Here is a 13,182-nt window from a genome sequence, read left to right on the forward strand (position 1 = left end):
ACCAAGAAGAGGTCCTGAACACCTACTTACATCATTCAAAACACAGACTGTGTTCACTTCCCGGACTCCGCCGAGAAGAGACCATCACGGCTACACACGCAGTTGATGTATTTTAAATGGGTCAAGTGACAAGTTATCTACAACCGGACATTAACAAATTCCCATCTGCCTCATAACCGCGGGCACGGCTTTCGAAAGATATTACCCTGCAGGGGGTGTCCCAACTTAGCCCATCATAAGCTCTCACGGTCAACGAAGGATAAACCTTCTCCCGGAAAGACCCGATCAGTCTCGGAATCCCGGTTTACAAGACATCTCGACAATGGTAAAACAAGACCAGCAAAGCCGCCCGAATGTGCCGACAAATCCCGATAGGAGCTGCACATATCTCGTTCTCAGGGCACACCAGATGAACACTACGTACAGCTAAAACCAATCCTCGAGTTTCCCCAAGGTGGCGCTGCAAGTGGCTCTAGTTTGGACCAGCACTCAGAGGAACACTGGCCCGGGGGTTAAAATAAAGATGACCCTCGGGGAACGCAAACTCAAGGAACATAATCCCGGTATAACAGTAACTAGGGCGGCAAGAGTGGAACAAAACACCAGGCATAAGGCCGAGCCTTCCACCCTTTACCAAATATATAGATGCATTAATTAAATAAGAGATATTGTGATATCCCAACATATCCATGTTCCGACATGGAACAAACTTCAACTTCACCTGCAACTAGCAATGCTATAAGAGGGGCTGAGCAAAAGCGGTAACTTAGCCAAACAACGGTTTGCTAGGAAAGGATGGTTAGGGCTGACATGGCTAAAATAGGAGACATGATATAGCAAGTGATAGGTAGCGGAGCATGGCAATAGAGCGAACAACTAGCAAAGCAAAGATAGAAGTGATTTCGAGGGGTGTTCATCTTGCCTGCAGGGTTCTCAGAGTTGTCGAAAGCTTGATCCTCGTAAGCGTACTCGACAGGTTCCTCGTTCACGAACTCGTCTTCCGGCTCTACCCAAGACAAGAACACAAACAAACGGAACCACAATCAACCACGAGAAATGCACAAGCAACATGATGCAAAACATGTAAGATATGCAAGATATGATATGCGATGCATATGCGTGCTCCGGAAGGAAAATGATGAGCATGGCAGTAACTTGGCAAACCAAGCATGCCACTGGAAAGATGAGATGATTTCGGTCGAAATCGATATAAAGATCACCGGAATCGGATGCACGGTTTGCAAATAGCAAGCTAAACAAGGATGACACTAATCTGCGATAAACAACAAGATAGCACTTAAAATGCAACAAGCAACAAAGCTACAGCACCCCAACATAGCAACAAAGCACATGGCAGTAATCTATAGGAGATGCTTGACAAAAGATGAACACTGAGCTACGGCTAATTCACAACATATCAAGCTCAAACAAGCATGGCAAAAGTGCAAAAGATTACAGGTTCACAGACTTGGTGAAAAACTGGACATGGCAGAAAACAGCATCAGGTAGCAATGTTCAGAGCATGAAATCGACATGCTACAGGAACTTAACATAGAAAAACAAGGCATGGTAGTATTCTAATAAAAGCACATGACAAAAGTCCCTTACTGACCCTAAGCCAAAAAGGACCAGAAGATATGGTGGCAAGCATGTAAACATAGCAAGTTTCGTTATCAGGTTTCAGACTTAGCAGAAAACAGAGCATGGCAGAAATAATAATATGTAGGCCTCTTTGTGAGCTCGATGCACTCACTACAGAGCAATGCATGACAAACCAAGCACACTTACAGCAAGATGGCATGTTTATGAAGCTATCCATGGCAAGAACACAAGCATAGCATGCATGGATGAACTACAATAAGCTTGGCAAAATTGCATATCATGTTAAGAATATGCCAGAAATATTTTATAGCAAAAGTAGAGCAAGATTGAGTCATGCTATGGATCAATTACAACTATATCTACAAAACATCCTTACTGAACATTCCCAAAATATGCATGGATCTCTCTGTAGCATCAAGTTTATATGGCAACAAAATTACAGCAGACAAGGACTTGGAGAAATCACTAAGTCCCTGAAATCAGAAATATTACGGGGCCTACTTTGCATGCTGGTGCTAGTCACCACAGAGATCAAAAAAATACATGGACTACACCACTGGAAATATGGCATGGCATACTTCAAAACACATGTAGAGCTCATGCTCAAAAGATGCACAGATTTAATGATACAAATATGACAAATCTCCAAGTTCTGTCAAGAATCAGAGAATAACAGCAACTAGCCCTCTTCCAACAGAGATTTGGGCATCAATATGACCTCTAAGGAACATGGTGCAATTGAACAAAATGAAGAGCATCACGAGGCGATCAATTTGACATATTACACGCGTGAATCGGAGCTACATGCACGGAGTTATAGCTATACGAACAGAGGCACTTGCTGTAGATTTTCCAGGACTTAGAGAAAAAAGGAAGGGCGAGAAGGTCAACGCTCACGAGATCTGGATCGGGGAAGCTACAGGAGCTCGAGGAGCTCGGGCTCGGGCTCGTCCTCGGCCTCGCCGGCGGTGGCCGAAGGAGAGGGAAGGAGGCGGCGGCGGCGGGCGCTCGTGGGAGGAGGAGGCCGGCGGGGTCGCCCGCGGTGGCTCGCCGGAGCCGGCGTGGAGGCGGCGGCCGGAGTCGGCGAACGGCGGCGAAGCGGGGCCCGGCGGGCGGCGTCCCGCGGCGGCGGCGGCGAAGGGAACCGGCGGCGGGCGGCGGAGGCGGCGGGGCGGCGCGGTGCGGGCCGGGAGTGCCGCAGGTGGGCCGGCGGGCCTCGGCGGCGGCGGCGGCAGCGCGACACGTGGCGGCGGCGGGCGGAGTGGACGCGTCCGGCCTGAGGCGGACACGTCCGGCGGCGCGCGGTGGAGAAGCTAGGGTTTCGTCTGCGATTCCGTGTTTCGGGATGTCCACATATAAATAGGTAGAGGGAGCTAGGAGGCTCCAAATGAGGTGCGGTTTTCGCCCACACGATCGTGATCGAACGACCTAGAGCATGGAAGCGAGTTTGGTGGGTATTGGGCTGGTTTTTGAGGGGGGTTTTGCTGGACACTCAAATGGACTTTGCGGATGCCCGGTTAACCGTTGGAGTACCAAACGACCTCCGAATGGAACGAAACTTGACCCGTAGTCTCCGGGTGGTGTATTAAGGCCACTTGACAAGCCTCGGTCCATTCCGAGAAAGTTTGACACACACACACGAAAGAAAACAAGAGGGGTGCACCGGAGGAGATAGGAGCGCCGGATTGCAAAACGGACAACGGGGAAATGCTCGGATGTATGAGACGAACACGTATGCGAATGCAAAGCACATGATGACATGATATGAAATGCATGAAATGACAAAAAAACAAAACGAAAGACAAAACCCGATAACGGAGGGAAAATCATAACACATAGCCGGAAATGGCAAGAGTCGGAGTTACAAATATGGCAAGTTACATGCGGGGTGTTACAGGAGCCTTTTGCCGTCCGCGGCTGACGGCAAAGGCCTTTGCCGTCCGCCGTTCATGCCTTTGCCGTCCGCCGTGGCAGACGGCAAAATAGCTGATTCCTGTAGTGCCATAAGGCTCCTGCCAGTTGCCGATAATACAAAACATGATCATCTCATACAACAACGTATATCACATTATGTCTTGACCATGTCACATCACAACATGCCCTGCAAAAACAAGTTGGACGTTCTCTACTTTGTTGTTGCAAGTTTTATGTGGCTGCTACGGGCTTCTAGTAAGAACCGTTCTTACCTACGCATCAAAACCAAAACGGTGTTTCGTCAAGTTTGCTATTTTAATCTTCAACAAGGACCGGCCGTAGTCAAATTCGATTCAACTATAGTTGGAGAAACAGGCACCCGCCAGGCACCTTTATGCAAAACTAGTTGCATGTCTGTCGGTGGAACCGGTCTCATGAACGTGGTCATGTAAGGTTGGTCCGGGCCGCTTCATCCAACAATACCGCCGAATCAAAATAAGACATTGGTGGTAAGCAGTATGACTATCATCGCCCACAACTCTTTATGTTCTACTCGTGCATATCATCTACGCATAGACCTTGCTCGGATGCCACTGTTGGGAAATGTAGCATGCAATTTCAAAAAAATTCCTACGCTCACACAAGATCTATCTAGGAGATGCATAGCAACGAGAGGGGGAGAGTGTGTCCACGTACCCTCGTAGACCGAAAGCGGAAGCGTTTGACAACGCGGTTGATGTAGTCGAACTTCTTCTCGCTCCGACCGATCAAGTACCGAACGTACGAAACCTCCGAGTTCTGCACACGTTCAGCTCGATGACGTCCCTCGAACTCTTGATCCAGCAAAGTGTCGAGGGAGAGTTCCGTCAGCACGACGGTGTGGTGACGGTGATGGTGAAGTGATCCGCGCAGCGCTTCGCCTAAGCACCACGTGAATATGACCGGCGGCGTAACTATGGAGGGGGGCGCTGCACACGGCTAACAATGTTTGTTGTGTGTTCTAGGCGCTGATGGCTCTCTGACTATAGTGCCAGAAAAGCTCCTACCTGCTAGGACTACGTCGGTATTTCCCCAAAGAGGAAGGGATGATGCAGAACAGCAACTGTAGGTATTTCCCTCAGTGAAGAAACCAAGGTTATTGAACCAGTAGGAGAACCAAGCAACACAACGTAAACAACACCTGCACACAAATAACAACACCTCGCAACCCGACGTGTTAAAGGGGTTGTCAATCCCTTTCGGGTAATGATGCCAGAAAATTGTAGTAGATTGAAATAATAGATCGCAAATAGAATAAAGTGCAGCAAAGTATTTTTGTATTTTTTGTTTAATAGATCTGAATAAAAATGCAAAGGAAAAGTATATCGCAAGCAAATAAATGAGAAAGAAGACCCGGGGGCCGTAGGTTTCACTAGTGGCTTCTCTCGAGAAAGATAGCAAACGGTGGGTAAACAAATTACTGTTGGGCAATTGATAGAACCTCAAATAATTATGACGATATCCAGACAATGATCATTACATAGGCATCACGTCCAAGATTAGTAGACCGACTCCTGCCTGCATCTACTACTATTACTCCACACATTGACCGCTATCCAGCATGCATCTAGTGTATTAAGTTCATGGAAAAACGGAGTAATGCAATAAGAATGATGACATGATGTAGACAAGATCCGTTTATCTATTGCGTTAGATATAGATCCCATCTTTTTATCCTTAGTAGCAACGATACATACGTGTCGGTTACCTTTCTGTCACTGGGATCAAGCACCGTAAGATCGAACCCACTACCGGGCACCTCTTCCTATTCCAAGATAAATAGATCAAGTTGGCGAAACAAAACCCAAATATCGGAGAAGAAATACGAGGCTATAAGAGATCATGCATATAAGTGATCAAAGGAACTCAAATAACTTTCATGGATATAAAAAGATATGACTGATCATAAACTCAAAGTTCATCAGATCCCAACAAATACACCGCAAAAGAGTTACATTATATGGATCCCAAGAGACCATTGTATTGAGAATTCAGCGAGAGAGAGAAAGCCATCTAGCTAACTAACTACGGACCCGAAGTCCTACAAAGAACTACTCACGCATCATCGGAGAGGCACCAATGGATGTGGTGAACACCATCCGAGATGATGTCTAGATTGGATCAGGTGGTTCTGGACTCTCGGCGGCTGGATGAATATTTCGTCGACGCTTCTAGGGTTATGGGATTTTTGGGGTATTTATAGAGAAAAGAGGCGGTCCGGGGGGCACCCGAGGTGGGCACAACCCACCAAGGCGCACCTGGGCCTCCTAGCACGCCCTGGTGGGTTGTCCCCTCCTCGGGACTCCCCCAGGTGCAACCAGGGCCCAATGTGTTCCTTCTGGCCCATAAAAAATCATCATGGAGTTTCGTGGCATTTGGACCCCGTCTGATATTGATTTCCTGCGATTAAAAAACATGGAAAAACAGCAACTGGCACTTTGCACTATGTCAAAAGGTTAGTACCAAAAAAGATATAAAATGATTATAAAACATCCAAGATTGATAATAAAACAACATGGAACAATAAAAAATTATAGATACGTTGGAGACGTATCAGGCGCCCCCTCCCCACGTATATAAAGGAGGGAGGGGGAGGAGGCCGGCCCTAGGCGCGCCCAAGTAGGAGGAATCCTACTTGGGCTCCTACTTGGATTCGCCCCCCCCCCCTTTCCTTTTACCGGAGGGGGAAAGGGGGAAAGAGAGAGAGAGGAGGAGAAGGAAAGGGGGGCGCCGCCCCCTCCCCTAGTCCAATTCGGCCTCCTTCCCTATGGGGGCTCGCCACCCCTTTGTGAGCTGGTGTGCCTCCCTCCTATGGCCCATATGGCCCATATCTTCCCCCGTGGGGTTCTGGTAACCCCCCGGTACTCCGATATGTACCCTATACACTCCAGAACACTTCCGGTGTCCGAATACTATCATCCAATATATCAATCTTTACCTCTCGACCATTTCGAGACTCCTAGTCATGTTCGTGATCTCATCCGGGACTCCGGACAACACTCGGTCACCAAATCACATAACTCATATAATACAAATCGTCATCGAACGTTAAGCATGCGGACCCTACAGGTTCGAGAACTATGTAGACATGACCGAGACACCTCTCCGGTCAATAACCAATAGTGGAACCTGCATGCTCATATTGTCTCCCACATATTCTACGAAGATCTTTATTGGTCGAACTGTAATGACAACATACGTTATTCCCTTTGTCATCGGTATGTTACTTGCCCGAGATTCGATCATCGGTATCTTCATACCTAGTTCAATCTCGTTACCAGCAAGTCTCTTTACTCATTTCGTAATGCATCATCCCGTAACTAACTCATTAGTTACATTGCTTGCAAGGCTTATTAAGATGTATGCCAACCCAACAAATCCTAATCTTGATCTATGCCAACCCAACAAACACCTTCAGAGATACCTGTAGAGCATCTTTATGATCACTCAGTTACGTTGTGACGTTCGATAGCACACAATGTATTCCTCCGGTATTCGGGAGTTGCATAATCTCATAGTCAAAGGATATGTATAAGTCATGAGGGAAGCAATAGCTATAAAACTTAACGATCATGATGCTAAGCTAACGGATGGGTCTTGTCCATCACATCATTCTCCTAATGATGTGATCCCGTTCATCAAATAACAACACATGTCTATGGTTAGGAAACTTAACCATCTTTGATTAACGAGCTAGTCTAGTAGAGGCTTACTAGGGACACTGTGTTTTGTCTATGTATCCACACATGTATCAAGTTTTCGGTTAATACAATTCTAGCATGAACAATAAACATTTATCATGATATAAGGAATAAATATAACAACTTTATTATTGCCTCTAGGGCATATTTCCTTTAGGTATTTTTGCTGAACAGGACCAAAACCCCAATTGTCCTCCCAAAATGATATGGTGTTGCCTTGACCAATAATTCCTCTTGTGCAACTCTTGTATTGTGGCAGCAGCTTGATAAGTTGTGGAATCTATCGATCGGCCATCCAAATTCAGCATATTGAGAGTTGGGACAGAGGTGCTAAGCCTTTCCTTAAAAGCCTTGAGAAGGATATTTGCCTTGGAGCTGTGATCTCTATGGATGAGTCATCATGCAAACTGTCAATATGATTAACTCTATATTTGAGAGTAGCTTTGGCCTGGAAATATTTTGAATTGGCCTCTCCAAATTTGACCCATCTGATTGTGGCCCTTTATTGCCAATAGATCTTTTGCATATCAAGAAGGCTTAACAAGTGCTTCTTTAAAAAATCCCTACCATTCCATTCAGCATCAGTTAGTGGTATGAATTCTTCAATGTTATCAAAGAACAAAAGTACTACATTTGTATTCTTGATGGAGTTGGAGAGATGTGAAATAGATTTAGCCCAATGTTTCAAACATTTTCTTAACCTTTTGAATTTGGCAGTGATTCTTTTAGCACTATCTGTGATGTGCAGATCTTGATCCCAATTTGCTTTAAAAGTTTCCTTGAAACCTTGAATTTGTAGCCAAAAGTTCTCAAATCTGAAAATTCTTGCTTTTGGAACATGTGTGCCAATTTTAATCAGACCAGGAGTATGGTCTAACACAGGTTTAGCAAGAAGGAGAACAAGAGTGTTGGGGAAGTGTGTTGTCCAGGCCTCAGAAGTGAAAAACCAATCCAGTTTTTCCAGCAAAGGTGCCATCTACATGTTGCTCCAAGTGAAGGATCTTCTTTTCCATAAGAGCCAGGGAATTGATAGCGTCATTGAATTTCAACATATCTGCAAAAATACCTCCCTCCCTATTTCTGTTTTGAGGATATCTGATATAGTTGGAATCCCCCACGATGATCCATTTAGTGTCTTCAGGCATCTGGACGGCATTGCCATTGTTTACAAAAAGTGTAAGACGTTTTATGTCATTGTCTATTTAGAAGCATATCCAATAGGCGCGCTACCGCACGACGCATTAAATTTTTTTGCAGCGCCAAAATAGCATTTTAGAGCATCTCCAACAGGCGCGCTTCACCTCGGTGCTGCATAATTCTTTTACAGCGTCAAAATAGCCTTTTTGCGTGTAGGAGCGACGAAGTGGTTTTCCAGATGCACAAACACATGACGCCCAAGCCGGTGGCCCCACCTGCAGCAGCCCACACGCACAATTCGACGCCCCGAATTTGCAGCGTAGCAGCCCCCGCGCTAAAGTTTTTTGTTCGCGCTATATTTACAACGTCTGCAGGAGGGTTGTTTTCTTTCTCCGGCGCACAAAAACGACTGTTTTAGCGCGCGAGGCATTTTTTGAGCGCCTGTTGGAGATGCTACTAGCGCGCAAGAGGGTGATTGGTTTACCACATGCTGCAAAATAAAGCGCACTGCTATAGCGCTTCACCATCCGCTACAAAATCCAGCGCGTGCGACTAGCCCACGCTTGGAAAAATTAAAAAAACAACACATACGAAAAAATATGAAATAATACATAGTTCAAATTCATAGCATAGTTCAGGCCCCAAACCACAAGTAAGTTCATACGATGCTAAATAAAAATAGGTAAAAACGATACTAGATAAAACAAGATAAGCAAATAAAACTACTCCTCGTCCTCCTCGATGGTGTAGTCCGAGGATGTACACGCGTCGAGCCACCAAGGATCTTCATCGTCTAGGTCGACGCAGGTCCCAGCTCGATCTGGGCTTCCGCCAGTTCCTTCCGCGCATGCTTTTCTGCCCGACGCACGGCTTGCTCCACCCTCCTCTACGCCCAGAACTCATTCTCGGCGGCGACATCCTGCGGGAAGCGCTCACGCCACACCGCCATGGCGTGCTCATCCGCCTCGGCAATGAGGAAGCGGCGCTCCCTCCTCCGCTGGAGGCGGCGATCCTCGTCAGTGATTAGATGCGGGGGAGGCGCGAGTTCCTGCGCCTACTCGCGCGTCCGCACGTCGGAGAAGTTCACCTGCGACCGAGGCCACCCGAGGCGCCACGCCGTCGCATCGTACGCACGGGCGGCCTCGAATGTTTTGAGTATGAGGCGTGAATCATCGGAGCGGATCTTCGCGTAATACACGCCGGAGGGGCGGAGGCGGACGCCACGGAAGCCCGAGCTGATCCGGGGCGCGGCGATATGGCGGGACGTTGGAAGAGGCGGGGGGAGAAGACGTGGCGGCGGCGGGGAGGGGGAGAAGGCCCGACGGCGGCGGGCCAATGGAAGAGGCGAGGAAGAAGGCGTGGCGGGAGGGAAATCGTGGCGGTTGGCGGGCACAGGCGCGCGACTTTTAACCAGCTCGTTGGGCATCGCGCGCCAAAACTACCGCGCGCTGCCGCTTTTTCCCGCGCGGGCGCCAATTTTTTTCGCGCGCCTGCTGGAGCTCACCACACGGCCTCTCGCGCGTCAAACTGGCGGTTTATCCAGCGTGCCCGATATTTCGCGCGCCTGTTGGAGATGCTCTTAGAGGAGGGGTAAGTTTAACTGTTTAAGTCCCTCCATTTTATTTACTGCTCTTATTAGCTTGACCTGAATCAAACTTTATAAAGTTTGACTAAGTTTATCTAAAATAATCTAAACTTTCACAAAAGAAATATACTCCCTTTGTAATCAAATATAAGACCGTTTAGATCACTATAATATTATATTTATTTACAAAAGGAGTATATGATATAAAAATTAAAAGTATATTAATTGATGATTCTAATGGTATTGATTTGGTATTTTAGACTTAATAATATTTTATATAAACTTTGACTTGATACCGAACTAATATGCAAAGTAAATAAAACCTAAGGAGTACATACAAACAGTTTAACAATAAAACATATACACACCAGAGCATACCAGGCCATCTGGACCAGCATGGCCCGGCCCACCCTTAAACGTGTGGCCCTGTCGTGCCGGCACCCGTAGCTTGTCTAAAGGCTCAGGCACGTCATGTAAAGTAGACGGATGCTATATCTCGTTCATAGAGCAAGATGTAGCATCTGTCTCGCCTAACATCTGTGTGATGTGGGCCGGCCCATTAGCTATATTCGCTTGTGTTGCTGTAATTCACTCTGCTCTGCTTTTCTCTGGTTTTTTTCTTTTTTTTCACCATATTTATTTGTTCTTTCTTGGTTTTCACTTTATTTTTTTCTTTTATTTCTTTTCTTCCTTCGTTATTTTCTTTGTTTCTTTTTCTTTCTTCACTGGTTTTCTTGTTTTGTTTGTTTCTTTTTCTTTTTTCACTGGTTTCTCCAGTTTTCTTGTTTTCTTTTTCTCTATGGTCTTTGCTTATATCTTTGTTTTTATTTCTATTTTTTTAAGACATGTCTACACTTTCCTTACACACTAAACATTTCTTATACGCCAAGAACATTATTCAATACACGTTTAATTTTTTAAATATATGATTAACATATTTTTTTTAAATATTTTTTTTGATGCCTATTGTTTTCGTACACATTTTACATTTTTTGTTTGCATCTAAAACATTTTCTAATACAAGCTTAAAATTTAGTATATGCATGATTAACATTTTTTAATATATGTTTTTATGTCTACTTTTTCCGTACACATCTAACATTTTTTATACATCCAAAGCATTTTCGTATACATGTTTATCACTTTTAGTACATGTTTAGCATTTTTAAGTACATTTTAACACCTTTTCAGATATATGTTTTGATGTCTATTGTTTTCATACACATGGTACATTTTTTGTATACATCTAATATTTATTTTTATACATGTTTACCATTTTTATATACATGATTAATATTATTTTTCAAATACATGTTTTGATGTCTACTTTTGTCGTACACATCATACATTTTCTCATACATGTGAAACTTTTCTCTACATGTTTAATTTTTTTTGAATAATTTGTATACATCAGAAACATTTTCTATACATGCTCAACACTTTTCAAATGTATGTTTAACATTTTTCCTAAATTTTATGTAAAGTGTTTTCTAATATATAAGGAAAAAATAAAGGAAGAAAACAAAACAAAAAGGTGAAAAAAGAAGAAAAAAGCGCTTTAAGGCCTGCAACCTCCGGCACGCTGGGCCGACCCATTGTCTCAGCCGCTTGAGGCGAGAGGTTGTTGTGTGTCGCATCAAGCGAGACATAGTCATCCCCCATGAAGTAAACATGTCGGCCCGTGGCATGTTTAGTATCTAATGGGTCGTTCGGCACATTATTCCTTTTCTAACCTAATTACTTCAAAAAATTAGAAAAATCTAAAGAGTTTACACAAAAAAACAAAAAGTGAGGCAAAGTGTCATATGGAATAAATCTTGAGCTTTATTAGTGTTTGCCTCATTAAAGCCTTTCATCTCAGGGAAGAAAAAAAAGTGCAAAGCCACACTCTGAATTACAAAAGGAAAAGGAAATTACAAAAAATAATATAAAGCCACACTATGAATTACAAAAATAAAAAAAAATACAAAGATTACAACTATTCTTCCATTCTTCTTTGTGAACGGCAAGATTTTGGAATGTGGATTGCAGTGCAATTGGGCTCACGATCATTAGTATTTCCTGGGTGAGACTAGTTTTTCTCTCCTCAAGTATTCTTCCAGCTAGACTGAAAGCATACTCCGATGATACCATTGAGACGGTTACTGATAACACATTCCGTGCTAACATGGAAAACACCGAATATGTAAGCTTGTGGTCATGCCACCATTGTAGTATGTTGAACTCCTCCTCCTCCTCCTCCTCCTCATCATCATCAGTAAAGTTGATTTTGTCTCTGTTGAGGTACTTCGCTAACTCCCTGCCACCTCTAAGCACAGGCTTTGCTGCGGCTACGGAAGAGCTCGATGCAGACGAGGAGAACCAAATATTTTGCTTCATGCTCCTTTCTCATTTCCTGTAGTTGGTGCTGGTGGAGGCCGTTGCATCCAAACGACATAGTTATGTTCGTACTTGCCATAAACTTCAGAAAGCTTATCACGAACATAAGTGAAATAAGAAAAATATTCTACACTTACGGCCGCAAATAGTACAACAGGGCATTACCTAACCCGTCAAGTTTAGCCCTAGGATCAAAAATAAATTCAAATGCATACAAAATAGGAATATTTTTCCAATATTTCAAATATTCAAGTTTTATGTGCGCAACAGCTACACATGAAATTTCATCATTTCCGTATGCTTTCAGGTGAGTAGCAATCTCTAAAATATTATGCAGCATTAAAGAAGATTTGGGATAATAAACATACACAATACTTGAGCAACATGCCAATTTTAGCAGCGATTAGCTGTGTTCATAATTCGCCCAAATCCCCGAAAAGAACCTTTGTTAGGGAGAAGTGACTTAAGCATCATATATATAAAGTTCCATCTAACAGGCATGTTTAAATTATACTTATGAGGAGTTTCCCCTATAGCTATGCAGTATCTCGCGTAGTTTGCAAGTCTTTGATTAGAAGCACCAAGAAAAGGTATTGCAGTTGCACAAAGCATTAATGTGTGTTTCACATCTCTCTAAAACACATTTAGCAATAAGATTAATTATAGGACACGCACAATGTTGATGCAGAAAAAAATATGCAATATATACGGAAAATAGAGGAGGACATTCATTGCACTAGTATTTGTCGAAGCATTACCCAAAGTTACTGCAAAAATCTTGTTGGTGAGACAAAATTGTTCACAGCTTTTCAACAATGATCTCAC

The sequence above is a fragment of the Aegilops tauschii genome, chromosome 3, assembly GCF_002575655.3.
Source record: "Aegilops tauschii subsp. strangulata cultivar AL8/78 chromosome 3, Aet v6.0, whole genome shotgun sequence".
NCBI classification, from domain to species: Eukaryota; Viridiplantae; Streptophyta; class Magnoliopsida; order Poales; family Poaceae; genus Aegilops; species Aegilops tauschii.